Raw genomic sequence first — 22,145 nt, 5'->3', positions numbered from 1 at the left:
GGATGTGCTCCTGCTTACAAAGAAGGCGGCTGAAAAAGCATGGTAAACACAAAAGGAAGAGAAAAACAAGAATATGTGCCTATCAGCAGAGGGAAGCAGGTGCACAGGCAGAATACAGTGATCAACCACATTCAAGGTAGCTCTGAGATCCTGTTAGAAGGATTTGGTAAATGGAAGCAACCAGCAACTGAACAAGAGTTTGAGAGAGGAGATGCTGAAGAAAGCCAGTCTGGAGCATGTTTAAGAGCAAAAGGAAGTAGAGAGAGAAACGGGGGGAGAATGTGAAACAGGGGAGGCCTACCCCTAAGGAAGAAAGCCTCACTAGAGAGGTGCTGTCCAAGCCTACTTTCTGTGATGACACAGATGTTTTATATCTATCTGCACTGCCCAATATGGAAGCTATTAGCCACATTTGGCTACTGAACTGAAATACAGTGCTGAATTTTTAAGTTAATTTTTATTTATTTGAAAGGCAGGGCTACAGAAAGAGAAAAAGATGTCTTCTACCCTCTGGTTCATTCCCCAAATGCCTGCAAGCCACAGCTGAGTCAGGCCGAAGCCAGGATCCGGAATTCCATCCCAGGTCTCCCACATAGGTGGCAGTGAATTAAGTTCACATCTGCTGCCTCCCTGGGTATGTACTAACAGGAAACCAGAATGGAAGCAGAGGAGAGCCTGGATCCCAAGAATTCCACCATCGGATGCTGGTATCTAGCTTAACCTACTACGTCAACACCCACCCCTAATTTTTATTTAAATTCATATGTAGCTAATGGCTACTACACTGGACAGTACAGCACTAGAGCACATCAGATACTAATGTGACCCCAAAGAAAAGTAAAAATTCATAATGCAAGCAAGAAAAGGATCCTTAAGAGGAGAAGGAATCCAGAGCACAAATGGAAGAATCTACAGGGGCTACAACATGAATGAAGTAAGGCACGAAATGAACAGCTGGTAGAAACCAACACTTAAAATGAGAATATGTAGTGACTGTGGTTGGAATCTCAGCAAAAGACTAATTTTCAGAAGTTATAAAAACCAAGAAGAGAGGCCGGCGCCGTGGCTTAACAGGCTAATCCTCCGCCTTGCGGCGCCGGCACACCGGGTTCTAGTCCCGGTTGGGGCACCGGATTCTATCCCGGTTGCCCCTCTTCCAGGCCAGCTCTCTGCTATGGCCCGGGAAGGCAGTGGAGGATGACCCAAGTGCTTGGGCCCTGCACCCGCATGGGAGACCAGGAGAAGCACCTGGCTCCTGGCTTTGGATCAGCGCGATGAGCCGGCCACAGAGGCCATTGAAGGCTGAACCAACGGCAAAAAGGAAGACCTTTCTCTCTCTCTCTCTCACTATCCACTCTGCCTGTCAAAAAAAAAAAAAAAAAAAAAAAAAAAACAACGAAGCAGAGAAGCAGACACTTAGGCTTAGTCCAGAGACTAGCATCCTATGTGAGAACACCTGGGTTTGATTCCTGATTCCAGTTCCAGCTTCCTGCTAATGCAGACTCAGGGAGGCAATGGTGATAAATCAAATGGGTATTCCCACCATTCACATGGAAGACTTGGATTGCTTTCCTGGCTCCTTGTTCCAGACCTGGACATTGTGGGCATTTGAGGGGTGAACCAGCAGATGGGAACACTCTCTTCTTCTCTAATAAATACGTAAAAAACTTCAAATAAATAAATAAGAGACAGTCATTTCTTTTGTTCCTTTGGAGCACAATGTGGTTAAAAAAAAAAAAAAGCAGGGAGGGTGGGAATGATGCTCACATATTTACTGATACCTACTATGTGTCAGGCATATTTTAAGTGACAAATTACTTCGGTTACTCCTAACCACAATCTTGTAAGTCTCATTTTCCAAAGAAGAGCACTTATGTGCCAAGAAGTAAAGTAACTTGATAAAATTACACATATAGTAAATGCCAGAATTTAGATACAGGTCAGTCTGACTCTAAATTAGAATCTTCCCACTGTAGTAAGGTGGAAGGTTAAGAACCACTGCAGCTTCTGTACCTGGAAATAAGAAATAGTAGATCAATCTGGCAGCTATCAACAAGTACCCACAAACCTGGAGGTACTAGGACAAACACAAAACTATTCTCTCAATACTACCCACAATGGCCACTTTAAAAATATTTATTTATTTGAGAGGCAGAGAGACATCTACTAGTTTACTTCTTAATGCCCACAACAGCCAGGATGGGCCAGGAACTCAATACAATCTTCCACATAATGGGACCCAATGACTTGAGCTGCACCTGCTACCTCCTTCCTGTGGTCTGCATTAGCACAAAGCTTGAGTCAGCAGCTGGAGCAAGGGACAAAACTCAGGCATTCTTGGGGCCGGCGCTGTGGCATAGGGAGTAAAGCTGCCGTCTGCAGTGCCAGCTACCCATATGGACACCGGTTCAAAGTCCCAGCAGATCCACTTTCGATCCAGCTCTCTGCTATGGTCTGGGAAATCAGTGGAAGATGGCCCGAGTCCTTGGGCCCCTGCAACCACGTGGGAGACCCAGAAGAAGCTCCTGGCTTCTGATTTCAGAGCGGCCCAGCTCCAGCCACTGCAGCCATCTAGGGAATGAACCAGTGGATGAAGACCTCTCTCTCTGTCTCTTTCTATTTATAACTTTACCTCTCAAATAAATAAATAAATAAATCTTTAAAAAAAAAACAAAGTTCAAGCATTCCAATGTGGGGCATTAGTATCTTAATCAGAATATTAATCACTTGGCTAAACACCCACTCCAACACCCATTTTTTGTATTTTTTTTTTAAATAAAAGTGAAAATACCTTTATGGAGAAAAACAGGAGGAAATGTGCATTCTTACAACTCAGCTTAGGTGTTTTATTGACCACAGGAGTATCAATGAGAACAATCAGTCCTACTTCATAATATTAAAATATTATCTGGGCATACTGGAAAAAAGCAAAAAAAAAAAAATCTATCACCTCTCCATTTGTCCATGAAGAGAGGGAAAATTATTAAACTGAGTCTAACCAGGTATTATACTGCAGTTCAGAATATTTTACATTAACTGCAGGCAAAAATCATCTAGATCTGTGATCAACATGGCAGCCACAAACTACCTACAGCTATTTAAATATAGATCCAATTAAAAAGTCAATTCCCCAGGTGCACTAGTCATCTGTCAAGTTCTCGAGGCACACATGGCTAGTGGCTACCTAGCTGGACAAGACAGTATAGGACATTTCTATCATCATAGAAAGTTCTAGGGGACACTGACTAAATCCTAACATCCACTTGACTTGTTTCAGGAGGGCTAGTGCAAAGAGCCAATCAGAAGACCTGGGTTCTTCCAGTGGGTCACTAACCAGCTCAGCAACCATGCATGCCCTGTTCAGAAGCACCTGCTGACTTAAACTGCATTTTAATCACTGGAAACTCATTAAATGGAGAACCTAATGCAGTCAGCCTGAGAGAAGTTTACGATTCTGTTTTTCTAACAAGTTCCAAAGTGCTGCCAGCACAGCCGACCCAGGAATCACACTCAGTACCAAGGTCTTAGATCTCTGCAGGCCTCACTTTCTTGGCTGTCAAATGATGTACCTGGGGCAACCTAATGTCCATAATCCTTTCGAACGCTAACATTTTATGGTCCCACAGCTATATAGGTTTCCACTCTCTGCAGAGGCAAATTTTCCCGAAGTAAATGCTAGGATTCTAACAGGCAATTTTTTGTGGAAACAAAAAAAGATATTAAATCCAAATGAAAAAAAATGTGATTTACTATATAAAAATTAAGCTCTGTGCAACGTTTTAGAACCTGATTATTAAGCACTCCATATGGAAGACAAACGTTGCAAAAAGCAATCAGATCGCCACTGTGGCATATTGGGTAGAACCACCGCCTGTGACACAGGCATCCAACATGGGCACCGACTTGAGTCCCAGCTGCTCCACTTCCCACCCAGCTCCCTGCTAATGGCCTGGGAAAGCAGTGGAAGATGGCCCAAGTGTCTGGGAAACTGGGATGAAGCTCCTGGCTTTGGCCTGGCCCACCACTGGTTGCTGCGTGCATCTGAATAACGAACCAGCAGATGGAAGATTTCTCTCTCCCTCTCTCTTTCAAATAAATAAATCTTTCAAAAAAAATTAAAGGGGCCAGCAGTATGGAGCAACAGGTTAAACCACTGTCTGCAGTGCTGGCATCCCATACAGGTGTCAGTTGGAATCCCAGCTGCTCCATTTCTGATCCAGTTCTCTGCTAATGCACCTGGGAAAGCAACAGAAAATGGTTCAAATACTTGTGTCCAACCTATGGAGACCTGGAGGAAGCTCCTGGCTTTGGCCTGGCACAACCTGGGTTGTTTCAGGTATTTGGGAAGTGAACCAGCGGATGGAAGAGCTCTCTGTCTCTACCACTCTGTAATTCTGCCTTTCAAATAAATCTTTTTTTAAAAATTTTTAAAAAACAATTTTATCAGAGAAGCAAATTATCTTTTCTAAGTATGCAGTTCATAGAGGGGGAAAAAAAACCAATGCTGGACTCAGCCCACACCACTGTTACCGTGAAAGCATCAGCTCCACATGAAAGCAACTCCTTGGAAAAAGCCATTTACAGTAACATTGTTGTGGCTGTTTTTGTGAAGCCTCAGAGCTCCGAGCAATAAAACGGACCAAAATCCCCACGCCACGGCCAGGCTGGAGTGTCACACAACAGCCCACCCAACAAACTGAAGGAGCTCACAGAGGACAGCCAACAACATCACGGGGAATTTCTTTCCAAGGCACCTTCGTTCCATTTAACAGGGACCCTAGAATAACTCAAGGTTCAAGGAAGCCAAACAAGGAACTGCACAGCCATGGGGAGAAGGCGCACCATAATACCACTGAAGAAAAGCGAAAGGCTAAGATACCAGTCTGTTCTTACATTATGGATTATGCATGACAGCTGATTACCTACATACTAAAAGAATATAAAACACCACTGGGATTACAGTCAACCTCTAAGAGTATGATGCTCTGAAAATCTTCAATACACATATTCCCATCCCCTCACAAGTGGAGAGACAGATTCCCCACCTGCTGGTTCACTCCCCAAATGCCCTTAATGACCAGGAATGGGCTGAAACTGGGAGCCTGGAACTCAATCCAGGTCACCCACACAAGTGGCAGAGACCCAATCACCCGAGCCAGGACCTGCTGCCCCCAGGGACTGCACTGGCAGAAAGCTGGAAACCAGAGCTGGAGGCGAGAACTAAACCTGATACAGGACACAGACATCCCAACAGGCATCTCAGCTGCCCCATACTTCCATTTTTAACTCTTTTAGAATCTTATTAAAATCCTTCTGTAAAAATCACAATGCTTTTCCAAAATATCTCCAAAGATTTAATTCACATTTACACACTTTACTGCCCACAAAACTCAAATAGATTACTCTGAGAAAATAAATAGTAAATATAGAAAGACTAGAGGGGGATGGGTTGGATAGATTTTCTTTCCTTCTCACTTCTAAAACAAATTACAGGATACGCGCTGTGGCACAGTGGGTTAAGCCAAAGGTTGGGAAGCCCACATCCCATATTGAAGTGCCTGAGACCCAGTCCCACCTCTACTTCCCATCCAGCTTCCTGCTAATGAACGCTGGGAGCCAGCAGATGTTGACTCAAGTACTTGTGTCCCTGACATTCATCTGGCAGACCAGGAAAGAGTGCCTCGCTCCTGGCTTTGGCTACTGGGGATAAATGGGAGTGAACCAGCAGATGGAACTCAACCTCTCTCTCTGCCTTTCAAGTAAACAAACATTTTTAAGCCAATTTTTTAAAAAAAACCTGCCATTCTCGAGGCCAGCATTGTGGCAGAGTGGGTAAAGCTGCCGCCTGAAATGCCAGCATCCCATACGGGCAACAGGTCAGGTCCCAGATGCTCCACTTCCAATCCAGCTCCCTGCTAATGTGCCTGGAAAAGCATCAAAGGCTGGCCAAATATTTGAGCCCTTGCACCCACATGGGAGACCTGGAAGAAGCTCCTGGCTTTGGACCAGCCTAGCTCTGGCTGTTGCAGCCATTTGGGAAATGAACCAGTGGGTGGAAAAATCTCTCTGCTCTGCTCTCTGCCTCTCAAACAGTGGATTAGAATACCTTTTTCTGCTTTTTTTTTTTTTTTAAAGACTTATCTATTTATTTGAGAGGCAAAGTTACAGAGAGGTCTTCCATCCGCTGGTTCACTTCCCAGATGGCCGCAACAGCCGGAGCAGGGCCAATCCGAAGCCAGGAGCCACGAGCTTCTTCCAGATCTCCCATGTGGGTGCAGGGCACCAAGCAGATGGGCTATCTTCTACTGCTTTCCCAGGCAATAGCAGAGAGCTGGATGGGAAGAGGAACAGCCAGGACACGAACCAGTGCCCATATGGGATAATGATGCCGCAGGCAGAGGCTTACCCTCCTATGCCACAGCACCAGCCCCAATAAATATTTTAAAAAAGGAGTGGGCACTGTGGCATAGTGGGTAAAGCCGCTGCCTGCAGTGCCAGCATCCCACAGGGCACCAGTTTGAGCCCCTGATGCTCCACTTCCGATCCAGCTCTCTGCTGTGGCCTGGGAAAGCAGTGGAAGATGGCCCAAGTCCTTGGGCCCCTGCACACGCATGGGAGACCTGGAAAAATCTCCTGGCTCTTGGCTTCAGACTGGCACAGCTCCAGCCACTGGGGAGTGAACCAGTGAATGGAAAATCTCTCTCTCTCTCTCTCTCCCTCTCTCTCTGTCTCTCTGTAACTCTTTCAAATAATATAAATTTTTTAAAAATATTTTTAAAAAACACTCTGCCATTCTCAATCCCTTTTTTCTCTTCAATCTTAAGACAACCAGCTAAACACTAGCTGTTTTAGAATTAGTCAAAATATTTTATCAAGTTTCAATTAAGCCCTAAAGTTAGAACTGTACATTCAGCTTATCTAAAAAAAACCTTATGAAAAATAATGCAACAATGCCTATTTGAAGTTGTCTTTATTAAAACAGAAAATTCACAGAGATCACAAAAAAGCACCATGAATGAATGATGTTTTTGCAATTCCATGACAGGGAAATATATCTGATTGAATATGAAAACTGTTAGCATATTTACAACACTTATTTAAACCAATAATTTCTAGATATTATAAACATAGCTTTTACATAACTAGTTAAAACATAAGGTCAACCTCTACCCACACCATAAAGTACTATCAGTCCTTTATAAATAACCTGTAACAAATCTCTCTCCATAGTAGCCAAAGAACTGCCAGTATCAGACATTTAATTTCATCAGCTAATCAGCAATTGATTTTTACCTTGCCTGTCAACAAATGTTACACAATTCGACCTGTAGGTTAAGATACCCTTTTTAAAAGCAATTTAAGTAGCAATTACTTTTTCAGAGAGACTGCTGTTCCTCATCAAGGAAGAAAGGAGAATTATAATTCAGACAAAAACATTTTGGCCTATCATTAAAAAAAAAAACTATGAAAAAAAAAAGAGCCACGTAGCAGTCGTGGGCAGAATGAGTCACCATCCAACTCAAAACTCGCAGCACTTTAAGCTTCCTCCTACCCGACCCCATCCCCTTCAACAACGCACCCTGAGTCAGCAAACCTTACTACTTTGTCAGTTTTGAATTTTCCGGACGCTAGTGAGCTTAGGTGAAACCCCACAACACTTTTAGTGCAAACGCTTGTCTTTAGACATGTGCTTTCTCTACTGCAAAACTGAATGATCTACAAAGCGATCTCCTCCAAATTGTTTTTTAACAACAGAAAGTAGCCAAAGACTACTTTTTATCCTCTTGTGCAAATAAGTGCACTCCAAAACAGACCCATTAAGTTTAAAACAATTCTCCATTTTCCAAAGTTACTGTTGCTGTTTTTCCCCCTCACCAGTAACACCTCGGTGATAAAATACGTCCTGCTCAAATCTGGCATAATTCCTAGACGACTTCAATTAGAACAAGTGCACTTAGGACACCAACGAGCAACTTCACAAGTTTCATAAGGCAATTATTTTTAAATGATGTAACGTACACGTGAAAGGACTTTACACTCCTCAGCACTTCATAAACAAGTCTGAACAACTACTAGCCAAAAACATCCAACGTTTCTTCCACCCAATTCAAAATTATTTTTTCAAACATTAAAATCTGACCGCTCTAAAAAAGAAAGCCTTGAAGACCAGGCTCTATTCGCAGCCTCGCATTCCACCACTCACCTCACTCTTTCCATCCCAGAGTCCCAACGTTAGAAAGAGCCTATAGCCAACCAAAACTTTAACAAAAAATAAAACAAGCTGGAAGGCCCAACCTGTTTGCTCTTCACGTACGGCCTCCTCCTGCTGCCCCCCACGCCCCGACAAATCAACTGTAACTGTTTAAAAAAAAAAGAAGAAGAAGAATACTGAGACTGACTTAGAGGCGCTTGCAGCACCGAACGTGAATTTTGCTGCTTAACCCAGCAGGCTTCTAATTCCACCTCACCAGTGCCTTCACTGGCCTTTTTTCCCTACAAGCGCTACGCAAAAGGAAAATAAAAGAGGGAAGGAACCAAAAAGCTGGCCCCTGACACCTGAACCGGCGGGGAGTCCCACGCTAGCCGAGGACAAAAGGTGGCCAACGCACCTGCACTTTTCAACCCAGCTCACACGTCAGACTGAAATGCACGGCCAAGCGGGGGCTGCCAGGCTGCCGTCGGGGGGACTTCCGCAGACCACCGCGGCAGGTCCCGGGAACAGCCGGCGCTGCGGGGGCGCCGGGTCCCGGCACTCCGAACTTGGGCGGACTTCGGGGCTCCGGGACGAGCCCGGAGAGCGGCGCGCGCGCTGCGCACTCGGCCGAGTCCACAGGAGACTTTGCCCGGCCGGCCGGAGTCAGCTGAGGCCGAGTCACCGGGGTGGGAAGGGGGAGGAGACGCGGAGCGCTCCGAAAGGCGGCGTGCCAGGAAGGCGAGACTCCGCGCCACCGCGCGCGCCGCCCGGGCCGCCCCGCCCGGCCGCCGCCCCGCGCCCGCCGGCCCTGCCGGGCTTCGAACCCGCCGAGCCGGGCGCAGGCGGCGGGGCCGCGGCCGCTCAGCGGGAGCCGGGCCCGGCGCGGCGCGGCCGGGGCGCCCGGCGAGGGGCGTGCCGGGTGGGAGGGGCGCGCCGGCCGCGCCGCCGGCCCCACGCGGGGAGACCCCGGCCCGCCGGCCGCCGGCCCACGCGGGGACGCGCCGGCCAGGCCCGAGCGGGTGGGCAGGGGGCGGGCGGCAGACGGAACAAAAGCGCCTTTGTTGAACTGCGGCCGCCGGAGGGTCACGCACAATGGAGGAGGGAGCCGGCTCCGCCGCCGCCGCCGCCGGGCCCGCCGCAGCGCCCTCCCGAGTCGCCCCGCCGACGCGCCCCGCACACGTACACGCGCACACACACACACTCACGGGACTTCTCCGACTCATCGAGGGAGTGCGGGGCTCGCGGACAGCCCCCAGGGTCGGCTCAGGTCTCCGGCTGTGCTGGCGGCAGCGGCGTCTCGGAGGCTCTCGCTTTGCCGCAGTCGCCGCCATGTAACCCCGACCCGCGAGAGAGGGCGAGGGAGCGGGGGCGGAGCCTCGCGGGGCCACGCCCCCGCCACGTCACAGGCTCACTCCACGGGTTCCCCCGCCCCCGCTCGGCCCCCGGCGCTCGCACGCGCCGGAATTTCCAACGCCCGTGACTGGGTTCCGCGCGCCGCGGGGGCGGCGGGAGAGGCACGCGGGCTCGTCAGCCGCTTCGCGGGCTGCGCTTGTGGGCCGGCGGGGAGGATGGTGGGGCCCTGGCTGCTCCACCACCTGTCCCCGCACCCCGGCAGCGAGTGCTCGAACTCTGTGAGAGGGTGTTTACTGAGCACCTACTACGTGCAAGGCCCAGGGCAATGCGAGAGAAATAGGCCTCCGTCCCTGCTCCCTGAATGGGCCGGGAGCGGGAAGACTGCAGATCCAGATGGACCGGCTGAGGGCAAACGCCGAGTGGGAAGGAGGTCGTCAGTCTGCCTGCGGGCACAGAGGAAGGCATCTCTGGGAGGTCGCCGTGGGTGGCCTCTGCTGGGTCCAGGAGGTGCTGAGACAGACAGGGGAGGGGTGGAGGGGGCGGGTGGTCCACCGTGTGGGCCGGGACGGAGGCTGCAGAGGCCCTGGCTGGTCGAGGGGCTGGGACGAGGCCAGTGCCGCTCAGTTTGGGAAGGGGGTGGCCGCAGGGATGTAGAGGAAAGGGGAGACTGGTGCTTTGTTGGGCCCAGCGCGTGACTCAAAGCGAGCTTATTTTGCTCGTCATGGCTTATGGAGTCCAAGGCACCTTTCCAGTGCTTGTGTGAAATCGAAGTGGTATTTTATGAAACTGGAGACGCAGGCCAGCCGCTTTTTTCAGTGACTTAATCACCACCCCAGAGAAAACCAGACCCACAACAGCCCCTTAGCCGTGAGACACATCTTCAAGAGTGAGGCCAAAACCCCTACAAAGATTGCATGGTGACTTGAAATTAAGTGCTTGGGGTGAGCTTGAATGTCCTATTTTTCTATTTAAAACACTGAGGCCATGGGGCCAGCGCTGTGGCGAGCGGGTTAATGCCCTAGCCTGAAGTGCTGGCATCCTATATGGGCGCCGGTTCTAGTCCCAGCTGCTCCTCTTCCAACCCAGCTCTCTGCTGTGGTCTGGAAAAGCAGTGGAAGATGTCCCAAGTCCTTGGGCCCCTGCACCCGCGTAAGAGACCCGGAAGAAGCTCCTGGCTCCTGGCTTCGGATGGGCACAGCTGCAAGCCGTTGCAGCCATCTGGGGATTGAACCATCAGATGGAAGACCTTTCTCTCCCTCTCTCTCTCTCTCTGCCTCTCCTCTCTCTGTGTAACTCTTTCAAATTAAAAAAAAAAAAAAAAAAAAACACTGAGCCCTGATTACCAGGTGAGAAGAGCGGGAGAGGAGGCTTGTTTCACCTGCAAGGTTTCCAGCTTGTGGGTGCAGTCTGCCTGCCACAAGAGCTCCTTGCAGCCCCTGCTCTGAGCTCCCCTCCCACTCCTGGGACATCTCTCCTGTCCCTCCCATCAATGTTGGATCTCCTGGAGCAGCAGAGTGAGTAAGTTCTGTGCCTTCCTTCAAGACACTTAACAATGAAAGGGTAACTGCACTTTTATGTAAAGACCATCGTGTTGATCATGCAAAGCCGAGCTTATGGTACAGCAATGAAGGAAGATTAAGTTGACCGTTGTAAAAGCATCTCAAGGAGCCTACACTGCCGATAGTGAGGTGAGCTGCTGTCTCTGCAACACCAGCATCCCATATGGGCTCCTGTTTGAGTCCTGGCTGCTCCACTTCCAATCCAGCATTCCTGCTGATGCACCTGGGAAAGCAGCAGAGGATGGCCCAAGTGCTTTGGCCCCCACACCCACGTGAGAGACCCAAAAAAAAGCTCCTGGCTTCAGACCACCATTTGGGGAGAGAACCAGCAGATGGAAGATTATTCTCCCTTGTGCCTCTGCCTCTCTCTTTCTGTAACTCTACCTTTCAAATAAATTAAAAAAAAAACCTCAAAAGAGGGAGGTCGGGATGGGATCAGCCTAAGATCTGGGGGATCAGATTTAAGACAAGTCTTTTAGTGAGGGGCCACTATTGCGATAGAGCTACGTATGTGATATAATCAATAATTTAGGATAGGTGGACAGAGGAAGAGGAGGGAGAAATTTTTTTAATTTTTTATTTCATAAATGTGAATTTACAAAGTGCAACTTTTGTATTGTTGTGGTTTCCCCCCCAACCTCCCTCCCTCCCATGGCCCTCCCCTCTCCCATTCTGCCCTTTATCGAGTTTCATTTTTAATTACATATACTGAAGATCAACTTAGTATATACTAAGCAAGGATTTCAACAGGCTGTATTCATACAACCGCACAAGGTATAGGGTATTGTTCGACTAGTAGTGTTTTTAAGTTTCATAGTAAAACACATTAAGGACAGAGATCCTAAGTGGGGAGCATGTACCCAGTGACTCCCGTTGTTGATTTAACAATTGGCACTCTTATTTATGACGTCAGCAATCACCCGAGACTCTTGCTATGAGCTGGCTAGGCTATGGAAGTCCCTTGAGTTCACCAACTCTGAACTTGTTTAGTCAAGGCCGTATCACAGTGGAGGTTCCTTCCTCCCTCTGAGAAAGGCGCCTCTCTCCTTGATGGCCTGTTCCTTCTGCTGGGGTCTTGTTCACCAGGATCTTTCATTTAGATTGTTTTTTGCCACTGTGTCATGGCTTTCCATGCCTGTGAGACTCTCATGGGCCTTTTAGCCAGATCCGAATGTCCCAAGGGTTGATTCTGAGGCAGGAGTGCTGTTTTGGGCATTTGCCATTCTGAGTCTGCTGTGTGTCCTGCTTCCCCCGCAGGATCATTCTCTCGAGGAGGGAGAATTTTAAAGCAAGCCTACAACAGTGAACTCAGGGGCTAGAGCTGTGGTACAGTGAGTAAAACCATCTCCTGCAGTGCCAGCATTCCATATGGGCGCTGGTTTGAGTCCCAGCTGCTCCACTTCCAATCCAGCTCTCTTCTAATGTGCTTGGGAAAGCAGCGAGGATGGCCTGGGTCCTTGGGCCCCTGTACTTATGGGGAGACCTGGAAGAAGCTCCGGAGAGTGGGAGAACCTGGTTTCAGCCCAGCTCCAGCTGTTGCAGCCATTTGGGGAGTGAACCAGCAGATGGAAAGTCTCTCTCTCTCTCTGCCTCTGCCTCTAACTTTGCTTTTCAAATAAATAAATCTTTAAAAAAAAGAGTAAACTCAGTTAAGCCAAATAATCTAAGGAGGGGGGGGCTGTTGGCCCTGATAAAGTTGAGTTTAAGTCTGGAAGTACTACCCTGATAAATGGATTTTGTAGAAGTTCTTGAAACTGCAGTAATTTGCAACTTCATCTTCTTGGGCACGAATTTCTTAGAATTGAAGGCATGTTCATACACACAATTGAACTGTAAAATCATGTTACTGCAGTCAGTTCTTAATCCTATTGTGTGGCTGTAAATAGTTGCAGTTCTCAGTAGTTTTTCAAACTGCAAGTTACGACCCATTAGTGAGTATGAGTGATGAAATCATTTTAGTGGATTATCATCTGCATTTTTTCTTAATGAAGCAGAGCAAAAAATTGAATAAAACAGCATTTCTCATAATAAAGGGTAAACATTGTTTTGTGAAACTTCTGTTTTGGCTATGTACCACATTTCAGAAAACGTCATCAATTATGAGACATGCCATTATTTTATGAACTATTAAGAAAGTGAAACCCTATCAAAATATGGGGACAGGAATTTGGCACAATGAGTAAGATGCCACTTGGGATGCCTGAATCCCATATCAAAGTGGCTGGGTTCAAGTCCCAGTTCTTCTGACTCTACATCCTGCAAATGAGCAGGTGATGGCTCAAGTACTTGGTCTCTGCCCCTTAGGTGGGAGACCTGGATTGAATTTCCAACTCCTGGATTCAGCCTGGCCTGGCCTGGGATGATCTGGGCTTTTGAGAAATGATCCAGCAGATGCAAGATCTGTCTCTGTTTCTCCCTCTGTGATGGTCTGCCTTTCAAATAAATACAAATAAATGTTTAAAATGGTATTGGTGGGGCCGGCACTGTGGTGTAGTGGGTAAAGCTGCCACTTGCAGTGCCAGCATCCCATAGGGGCACCAGTTCAAGTCCCGGCTGCTCCTCTTCCGATCCAGCTCTCTGCTGTGGCCTGGGAAAGCAGTAGAAGATGGCCCAAGTCCTTGGGCCCCTGCATCCTCGTGGGAGACACTGAAGGAGCTCCTGGCTCCTGGCTTTGGATCGGCGCAGCTCCGGCCGTTGTGGCCATCTGGGGAGTGAACCATCGGATGGAAGACCTCTCTCTCTCTCTTTCTCTGCCTCTCCTCTCTCTGTGTAACTCTGACTTTCAAATAAATAAATAAATCTTTTAAAAACTATATAGATTGCACATAAAAAGAGCTGCCACAGACAACAAACTTGAGTTCTTAAGGAGCAGCCTCCAGGATGGGTGCAGAAACCAACCTCTCAGAAGAAAAAGATGTGGGAATTGGGTCTGCTTAACCTGCAGGAGCAAGATTTGCTAAAGGGCTGTTGTGCAAGAGCTGGTTTACTACAGGTCCCTCCAGAGTTCAGCTCTAAGACCATCAGGAGGAAGATTTGGGCTCAGCATAGGAGAGAACTGTTTTGGACATTGGAACTGAGCCATGGTGGACAGGACTTCCTGCTGAAGTGAGCTCTGCATCACTGGAAGCGTTCAATCAGAAAACAATGACCACCTGTCAAGGATGCTATTAAAGGAATTGGGGGGGCTGGCGGGGAGGTGATAATATACAAGGTCACCAACCTGAGGCTTCTGTGTCTGTTATACCCTGAATTTAAAATGAGTGTTCTCCTCTGCCTCTTTGCCTTTCAAATAAAATGAAAATAAGTACAAATTACAAAATGACTACTCTCCTAGACATGGTTTCTAGAATTACATACTGTAATTTGCTTTAGCTTTCCACTACAGAAATGCATTAGCAAGTACAGTTGATTCTCACAGTGCATTCTCATTTTCCTCTGTAGCGATGTTCTATATTGTGTGAACACAGAAATAGTGAAGGCTGAACCATTGCTCCTAGAAGAAATAGTGTTAGCTTCCTGCAAACCTCTGCCCACTTTGTGGCCAACCAGTTATTATGAACCTTATTTTATGTATGTAAGCTGTTTAAAGACAGTTTATTTAATATTTATTGATTCTGTGACACTGAACTAAGCCCTGTAACTCATGCTTGAACAAAGCTTAGGTAACACATATTTTCTCCATAAGACACATCACAGTCTTCTGGCGTGTGGGAATACTATACAATATTATACTTGGGGGCTACTGTAAACATCAAAAATCACCAATGAAAGGCAATATGTGAAAAATGGGGCACTAGTATGGAAAGGACACTCATGTACAATATGAGAATTGAAATGAGATGCCTCGTGGGGCTAAGATTGTGGATTAGTGGGTTCAGCCTCTGCTTGGGATGGCCACATCGCATATCAGAGTGTCAATTCAAGTCCTGGCTACTCTACTTATGATCCAGCTTCCTGCTAATGTGCCTAGGGAGACAGCAGGTGATGGCCCAACTGCTTGAGCCCCTGCCACCTACGTGGGAGACTAGGATGGAATTCCAGGCTCCTAGCTTTGTCCTGGTCCATACCTGGCTGTTGTGGCCATTTGGGGAGTGAACCGGCAGATGGAAGATGCAGCCCTCACTCACATTCTCTCTTTCTCTCTCTCTCTCCCTTCCAAATAAATCAATACAATCTAAAACGAAAAAAAAAAATTGAGCTGGTATTGTGGTACAGCAGGTTCTCTACCTGTGATGCTGACATCCCAAGTCCTAGCTGTTCCACTTCCAATCCAACTCCCTGTAAATGCACCTAGGAAAGCATCAGAAGATGGTCCAAGTACTTGCTCCCCTGAAGCCACATGGGAGACCCAGATGGAATTCCTGGTTCTTGGCTTTGACCTGGTCTACCTCAGGCCATTGCTGCCATTTGAGGAGTGAAGCAGTGGACAGAAGATCATTTTCCAACTCTCCCTCTGTCTTTGTCATTCTTCTTTTCAAGCAAACAAAATAAATATTTAGAAAAAAAAAAAAAAAAGCAGTGCCACCTTGTTGAAGCCTATCAGGGAACGTTCATGTAGGGTGACTCAAACACTTTGCTGTTCTATACATGTCTGACTGCAAAAGTGCTAGGAGTATTGATTTTAGGATTACAAATACATTTTTGCAAAAGGCAAATTCACAAACATAGACTCTCAGATAATGAGGACCATGGTTAGAGTATGAAGAGAATGCTTCCAATCAAAATCCATCCCACCTGCACATGAAGTTTGATGAGAAACAGACCGCTTGGATGCTCTTGGAAATGGGAGGCAGCTTGCAGGTGAAAACCAAGGTCCCACACATCACTAGAGGGGTCACCAGAGCTGCTCCCTCCAGAAAGCATTTATTGCTGTCATTTATCAAGTTCCTACATACTGGCCTGTTTCAAGCAAATACCTTATACTGTTTTCCCAGGATATAACAAATGAGGGTTCATTGAAAAGCTGTAATAAATTACCCAATTGTTTTAGATAAAACTTGGCCTTCCTTGTAATAAAATCAATTTCTGAAACGAAAGCCCATATATTTACTTTTTGAATAATGATTATATAACTAAACACTTAAATGCACTGGGAACTACTTATTGAGATAATTTATAAAGCCAATACATAACAAAAGAATTCCTTCTCATGCTGCCTTGGAAGTCACTGCTTTTTGGAAATGGGACAGTTTTGTAGAAATGCTGGGATTAGGGGCCAGTGCTATGGTGTAGTGTGTAAAGCTGCTACCTGTGATGCCAGTTCCCATGTGGGCACCGATGCGAGTCCTGGCTGCTTCACTTCCATTCCAGCTCTCTGCTAATGTATGGAGGGAAGGCAGCAGAAGATGACCTAAGTGCTTGGACCCCTGCCATGCACATAGTGGATCTGGGAAAAGCTCCTGGATCCTGGCTTTGGCCTGGCTCAGCCCTGGATGTTACAGCCTCTTGGGAAGTGAACCAGCAGATAGAAGATCTCTGTCTCTCCCTAACACTTTCAAACAAATATATAAATATTTAAATTAAATAAATAGATATGAAAAAAGAAATGCTGTGATTAAACTAGTTATACAGAAGCTATGGTTCCCCTACTCCCAACCCGCCCCCCACAAACACACATTTTTTTCAGATGAGTACAGAGATAGTGACACTTTCTGGCTTTAGGAAAATTCAGTCCAAAGGTTTTCTTTTTCTTTCCTTCTTTATTTTTTTTTATTTGAAAGGCAGACACAGAGCTACTCTAAAAATGCCAGCACAGTTTGGGGGCATGGTCTCCCACATGGAAGACAGGGGCCTGAGTACTTGAGCCATCACCTGCTACCTCCCAAGGAACACATTAGCAGGAAGCTGGAATCAGAACCCGCACCATGACTTTAACCAGGCACACTGACACGGAATATGAATGTCCCAAGTAGCATCTGAATTCCTGCACAGAATTTCGTATTTGGACTCTTTTCTTTTTTTCAATTAATTAATTTGTGAAAGGCAGAATTAGAGAGAGAAAGGAAGAGACAGAGGGAGAGGGAGTCTTCTCTCTACTAGTTCATTCACCAAATGGTCACAACAGCCAGGGCAGACCAGGCAGGAGCCAGGAGCTTCACCTGGGTCTTCCACGTGGGTGCAGTGGCCCAAGGACTTCAGCTATATTCTGCTGCTTTCCCAGGCACATTAGCAGGGAGCTGGATCAGAAGTGGAGCAGCCGGGAATAGAACAGGCACCCATATGGGATACTGTTGTGACAGGTGGTGATTTAACCCACTATGCCACAACACCAGCCTCTGTCCTGTGTCCTATCATAATGACCCTGATAGCCTGAGGAGAACAGATGCTCCTGATTTCCAGAGACGGACATTTCTGAAACTTAAACCTCTTGAGGCCACGAAGTCTTCTCTAACTATCCTGTTTTTGAGAACAACCTAGGCCTCTCTCACATGGCCAATGTAAATGCAAAACACAGAAGTGACATCCTTCAGCCCACACACAGGGAGTGATAAACATCTTGAACTGTTGAATAAAGCTCTCACTGAAGTTCATTTTTTTAAGTTTAATTTATTATTTTAAAGGCAGAGCAGGACAGAAAGAGAGAGGAAAAAAGTATCACTGACTTCTTGATTCACTCTCCAAATCCCAACAGTCAGGGCTGGACTAGCTCAAAGCCAGGAACCCAGTATTACAATCTGGGTGTCCTGCACGGGTGTCAGGGACCCAAGTGCTTGAGTCATGCCTCTGCTGTCTCCCAGGTACACATTAGTAGGAAGCTGGAATCAGAAACACATCCAGGACTCAACCCTGATATGGGACATGGGTGTCCCAAGAAGAGGCTTAACTGCTGTGCCACAATGCATGCATGCCCCCCACTTTGCACTCCAGTAATGAGGCCATCTGTCATTTGGGGAAGAAGATAATCACTATCTAACTCCAAACTTGTGCTGAAGACTTGTTTACACTGCCATCCTGAGTGCTCTAACTAGTAACTGGTCTGCAATATGGTAGGTTTAGTAGGTCTACTTTCCACAATCCTGTTCCTTACCTTCTGTTTGACACAAATATTTTGCCACCTGGTGGTTTTCATCACTAGACCATCACTCCCTGAAGATATCACCCCAAGGTTGGTACCCAACTTGAGTCTTGACCATGACCATCACTGCCTCTGGCGAGCCCCTAGGTGTGGTGTTCTGAGAGCAGAAGGACTAGGGGCTCAGGAGGCCCAAGATCCATCTCCCCATCTTGGTGATAGCTTGAGCCCTGTCAACGACTATAGCCATAGGCTTCTCCCTTCCTCTCCTTACCCAGGGCATTACACAAGAGCTCACAGGCAGAAAAACTTCATGCTTAATGCTCTGCTATTGTCATGTTGAGATTCCTCCTACTTTTATCTTTGTATTCTGAAGTCAGGTGGGACAATGGAGCACACATGGGGGCAGAGGAGACAGATGCAATACATGTGGTCTCTGTTCCTCGCCAAGCCATTCATTTTAACTGCCCTGTGAGCACAGAATTCATGCATTGGGGTTCAGCGAGACAAAGAAAGTACAAGGTAAGTGTATTATGTCTACAGCTGGGTAAGTAGGGTGCTGGCAGCTCTGAGAAGCTGCATGTTCTACTGGAGCCAGAACTTACCTCAAACATACAGGGGTGGGTAGGGGCAGCGTTGTGGCACAGTGGGTTAAGCCATCACTTGGGAAACAGAGTCCTGGCTGCTCACCTTCTGATCCAAAAATCCTGCTAATGTCCCTGGGAAGACAAGGGATGGCCACTTGTGGGGTGAACCAGTGGACGGGAGATCCCCCTCTCTCTTCACTTCCCTCTCTTTCTCCATCCCTCCCTGTCACTTGGCCTTAGAGAGAGAGAAAGAGACAGAGAGAGACAGAGAAAGCTAAAGAAAGAAGGGGAGGAAGGAAGACAAGAAAGAGAAAAAAGGCAGGCAGGCAGGCAGGCAGGCAGATGAGCATTTGCCATAGAGGTTAAAATGCTGCTTAGCAGGCCCACATGCCACACTGGAGTGCCTGGGCTTGAATCCCAGCTCTGCTCCCAATTCCAGCTTCTTACAAAAGGTATCCTGGGAGGCAGCACCTGATGAAGGCCCAAATACTTGAATTGCTGTCACCCGTGTGGGAAACCCACAATGAATTCTAGCCTCTGCTTTGTCCTGGCCAAGTCCTGGCAGTTGTGGGCAGTTGAGAAGTGAACCCAGGGGTAGATTATTTCTGTGTTTCTGCCTTCTGAACAAAGTCAAAATAAATAAAAACTTTTAAAGAAAGCCAGCAACACAGAAAGCCACAGCATTCTAAGACACAAAAGCCCAAAGGGTCCCATTTATCAGATCCGTCCTTACTTGGGTAACTTCCCTGTGTTAGCCAACTGCCTACGCTGATGATACTTCCTTTTCCTTCCAGTCCTTTCTCACTTTCCAGTAAGCTGAAGGTAGAGCACTGGTAAAATGTGTGTGCAACAAGAAGTGAAATAATAATGGAGGGGCTTGTACAGTGGGTGTTTCTACTGCTGTGGTAATAACAAAGTACACATTGATGGAGGAACTACGAGATAGAAATTATGAGTCCACGGCCGGCGCCGGGGCTTAACAGGCTAATCCTCCGCCTTGCGGCGCTGGCACACCGGGTTCTAGTCCCGGTTGGGGCGCCGGATTCTGTCCCGGTTGCCCCTCTTCCAGGCCAGCTCTCTGCTGTGGCCCGGGAGTGCAGTGGAGGATGGCCCAAGTCCTTGGGCCCTGCACCCACATGGGAGACCAGGAAAAGCACCTGGCTCCTGGCTTCGGATCAGCGTGATGTGCCGGCCGCAGCAGCCATTGGAGGGTGAACCAATGGCAAAGGAAGACCTTTCTCTCTGTCTCTCTCTCTCACTATCCACTCTGCCTGTCAAAAATAAATAAATAAATAATAAAACAAAGCTTTAAAAAAAAAGAAATTATGAGTCCACGTAGAATTTTTCTTTAAAGATTTATTTGTTTACTTGAAAAAATGACAGAGAAAGAAGGAGAGACAGAGATCTATCATCTGCTGGTTCACTCCACAAATGCCTGAAAGAGGGCAGGGCCAACGCCAGGAATCAGGAGCTTCACGTGGGCTTCCCACATGTGTGGCAGGAACCCAAGTACTCAAGCCATCATCTGTTGCCTCTCAGGCACATTAGCAGAAAGCTTGATCAGAATCATATAGTATTCGCCAGCGCTGTGGCATAGAGGGTAAAGCCGCTACTTGCAGTGCTAGCATCCTGTGTGGGCACTGGTTCAAGTCCAGGCTGCTCTACTTCTGATCCAGCTCTCTGCTATGGCCTGGGAAAGTAGTAGAGGATGACCCAAGTCCTTGGGCCTCTGCACCTGCATGGGAGACCTGGAGGAAGCTCCTAGCTCCTGCCTTTTGATGGGTGCAGCTCCGGCCGTTGCAGCCAATTGGGGAATGAGCCAGCAGATGGAAGACCAACCTCTCTCTCTCTCTCTCTTTCTCCCCCCCCCCACCCCGCCTCTCTGTAACTCTGCCTTTCAAATAAATATTAAAAAAAGAAAAAGAAAAGAAAAGAAAGAATCATGGAGTACCCAGGACCTGAACCAGGTATTCCAATATGGGAGGTGGGCATCCCAAGTGTTGGCTCAACCCACTGTGCACAGTGCTCACACATTACACAAATTTTTTAATGATTAATTAATTAATTTATTTGAAAGAGTGAAGTGGCAGGGGTGGGGAGGATCTTCCATCCATTGGCTCATTCACCAAATGGTTGCAATGGCTGGGGCTGGGTCAGGCCAAAGCCAGGATCCTGGAACCCTATGTGGACCTCCCATTTGAGTGGCAGGAGCCCAAATACTTGGGCCATTATTACTGCTTTCCCAGGTGCATTAGCAGGGATCTGGTTTGGAAGTGGAGCAACCAGGACTTAAACCACCACTCCAGTGTGGGATGTAGGGGTCGAAAGCATTGGTTTAATCTGCTGCAGCACAACGCTAACCCCCACATAGTAATTAAATGCTCTTATATTTGTATTTAAAACTGGCTTTGGGGGCTGGTGCTGTGGCATAGCAGGTGAAGCCACTGCCTGCAGTGCCGGCATCCCATATATGCACTGATTTGGGTCCCAGCTGTTCCTCTTCTGATCCAGCTCTCTGCTATGGCCTGGGAAAGAAGTGGAAGATGGCCCAAGTCCTTGGGCTCCTGCACCCACTTGAGAGACCCGGAAGAAGCTCCAGGCTCCTAGCTTCAGATCGGCCCAGTTCTAGTAGTTGCAGGCATTTGGGGAGTAAACCAGTGGATGGAAGACCTCCCTCTCTCTGCCTCTGCCTTTCTGTAACTCTGCCTTTCAAATAAATAAATAAATATTTAAAAACAAACAAACTGGCTTTGCACAATACAAAAATCAATTATAAAATTCATGCTAATAATGCAATTTCTCCTTATGTAGGGTAACATTAAATAGCCAATTTAAAGCACCATGACAAGTCATGAGAGAAGGATTGCAGGAGAAAGGAAGAAAGCTTTATATTTGACTACCTTTAGCAGCATTTTTTTCCCCTGGTGTTCTAACCAAAAACTGCAGGAATTATGTAGTCACTCTTGTTAGGCTCCTGCCCTACCGGAGGAGTTTCAGTAGCTCTGTAGGAGGAGGGTCAGGGAAAGACTCTCCAGCTGCCCCCATCGCAGAGCAACAGAGCAGGGAGAAAGGAAAATAGCTCTGGCCCCGTGTGCACAGGCATCCAAGGCTGCCTCCAGACCCCGCGCCCACACTCAGGAGCCGCCACTTCCTGTAGTAAACACAGGCTTCATTACTCATGGAAGCAGGAAGTGGGGGAGGAGGAAGACCTTGTTCCGCTGCGGGGGCACATTTTCCAGCAGAAATATTGTTGTAGGTCCAGCTCTGTAGTCTCATTGTGGAGCTGCATATGGGCTACATGCGCTTCTAAGAGGAGCCCTGAGAACCTAAGCAGTACTTTTTTTTTTTTTCTTTTAAATTTGAGAAGTAGATAAAGAGAGACAGGGAGAGAGTCCCCATCCACTGGTTCACTCCCCCAAAACCCTGCAACAGCAAGGGTT

General features: G+C 47.4%; 1 protein-coding gene across 4 annotated transcripts in view; it reads right to left on the bottom strand.

Moving 5' to 3' along the window:
• The window catches only part of MAPK6 (mitogen-activated protein kinase 6), an 86,334-nt gene that overhangs the window by 29,726 nt on the left and 34,463 nt on the right, over window positions 1–22,145 (bottom strand). The window contains exon 1 of one of the 4 annotated variants that reach the window (XM_062205929.1): window positions 9,400–9,546. The exons of 1 other annotated variant lie outside the window; for it this stretch is intronic. The gene's annotated coding sequence lies outside the window, so the exon portion shown is untranslated. Of the gene's footprint in view, window positions 1–8,609; window positions 8,808–9,399; window positions 9,547–22,145 lie in introns of those variants that run through there. 2 more of the 4 variants (XM_062205926.1, XM_062205927.1) reach the window with 2 other exon arrangements.

This window comes from Lepus europaeus, chromosome 11, assembly GCF_033115175.1.
Source record: "Lepus europaeus isolate LE1 chromosome 11, mLepTim1.pri, whole genome shotgun sequence".
In the NCBI taxonomy this organism is placed as follows: Eukaryota; Metazoa; Chordata; class Mammalia; order Lagomorpha; family Leporidae; genus Lepus; species Lepus europaeus.
This window is presented reverse-complemented; position numbering and strand designations above follow the sequence as displayed.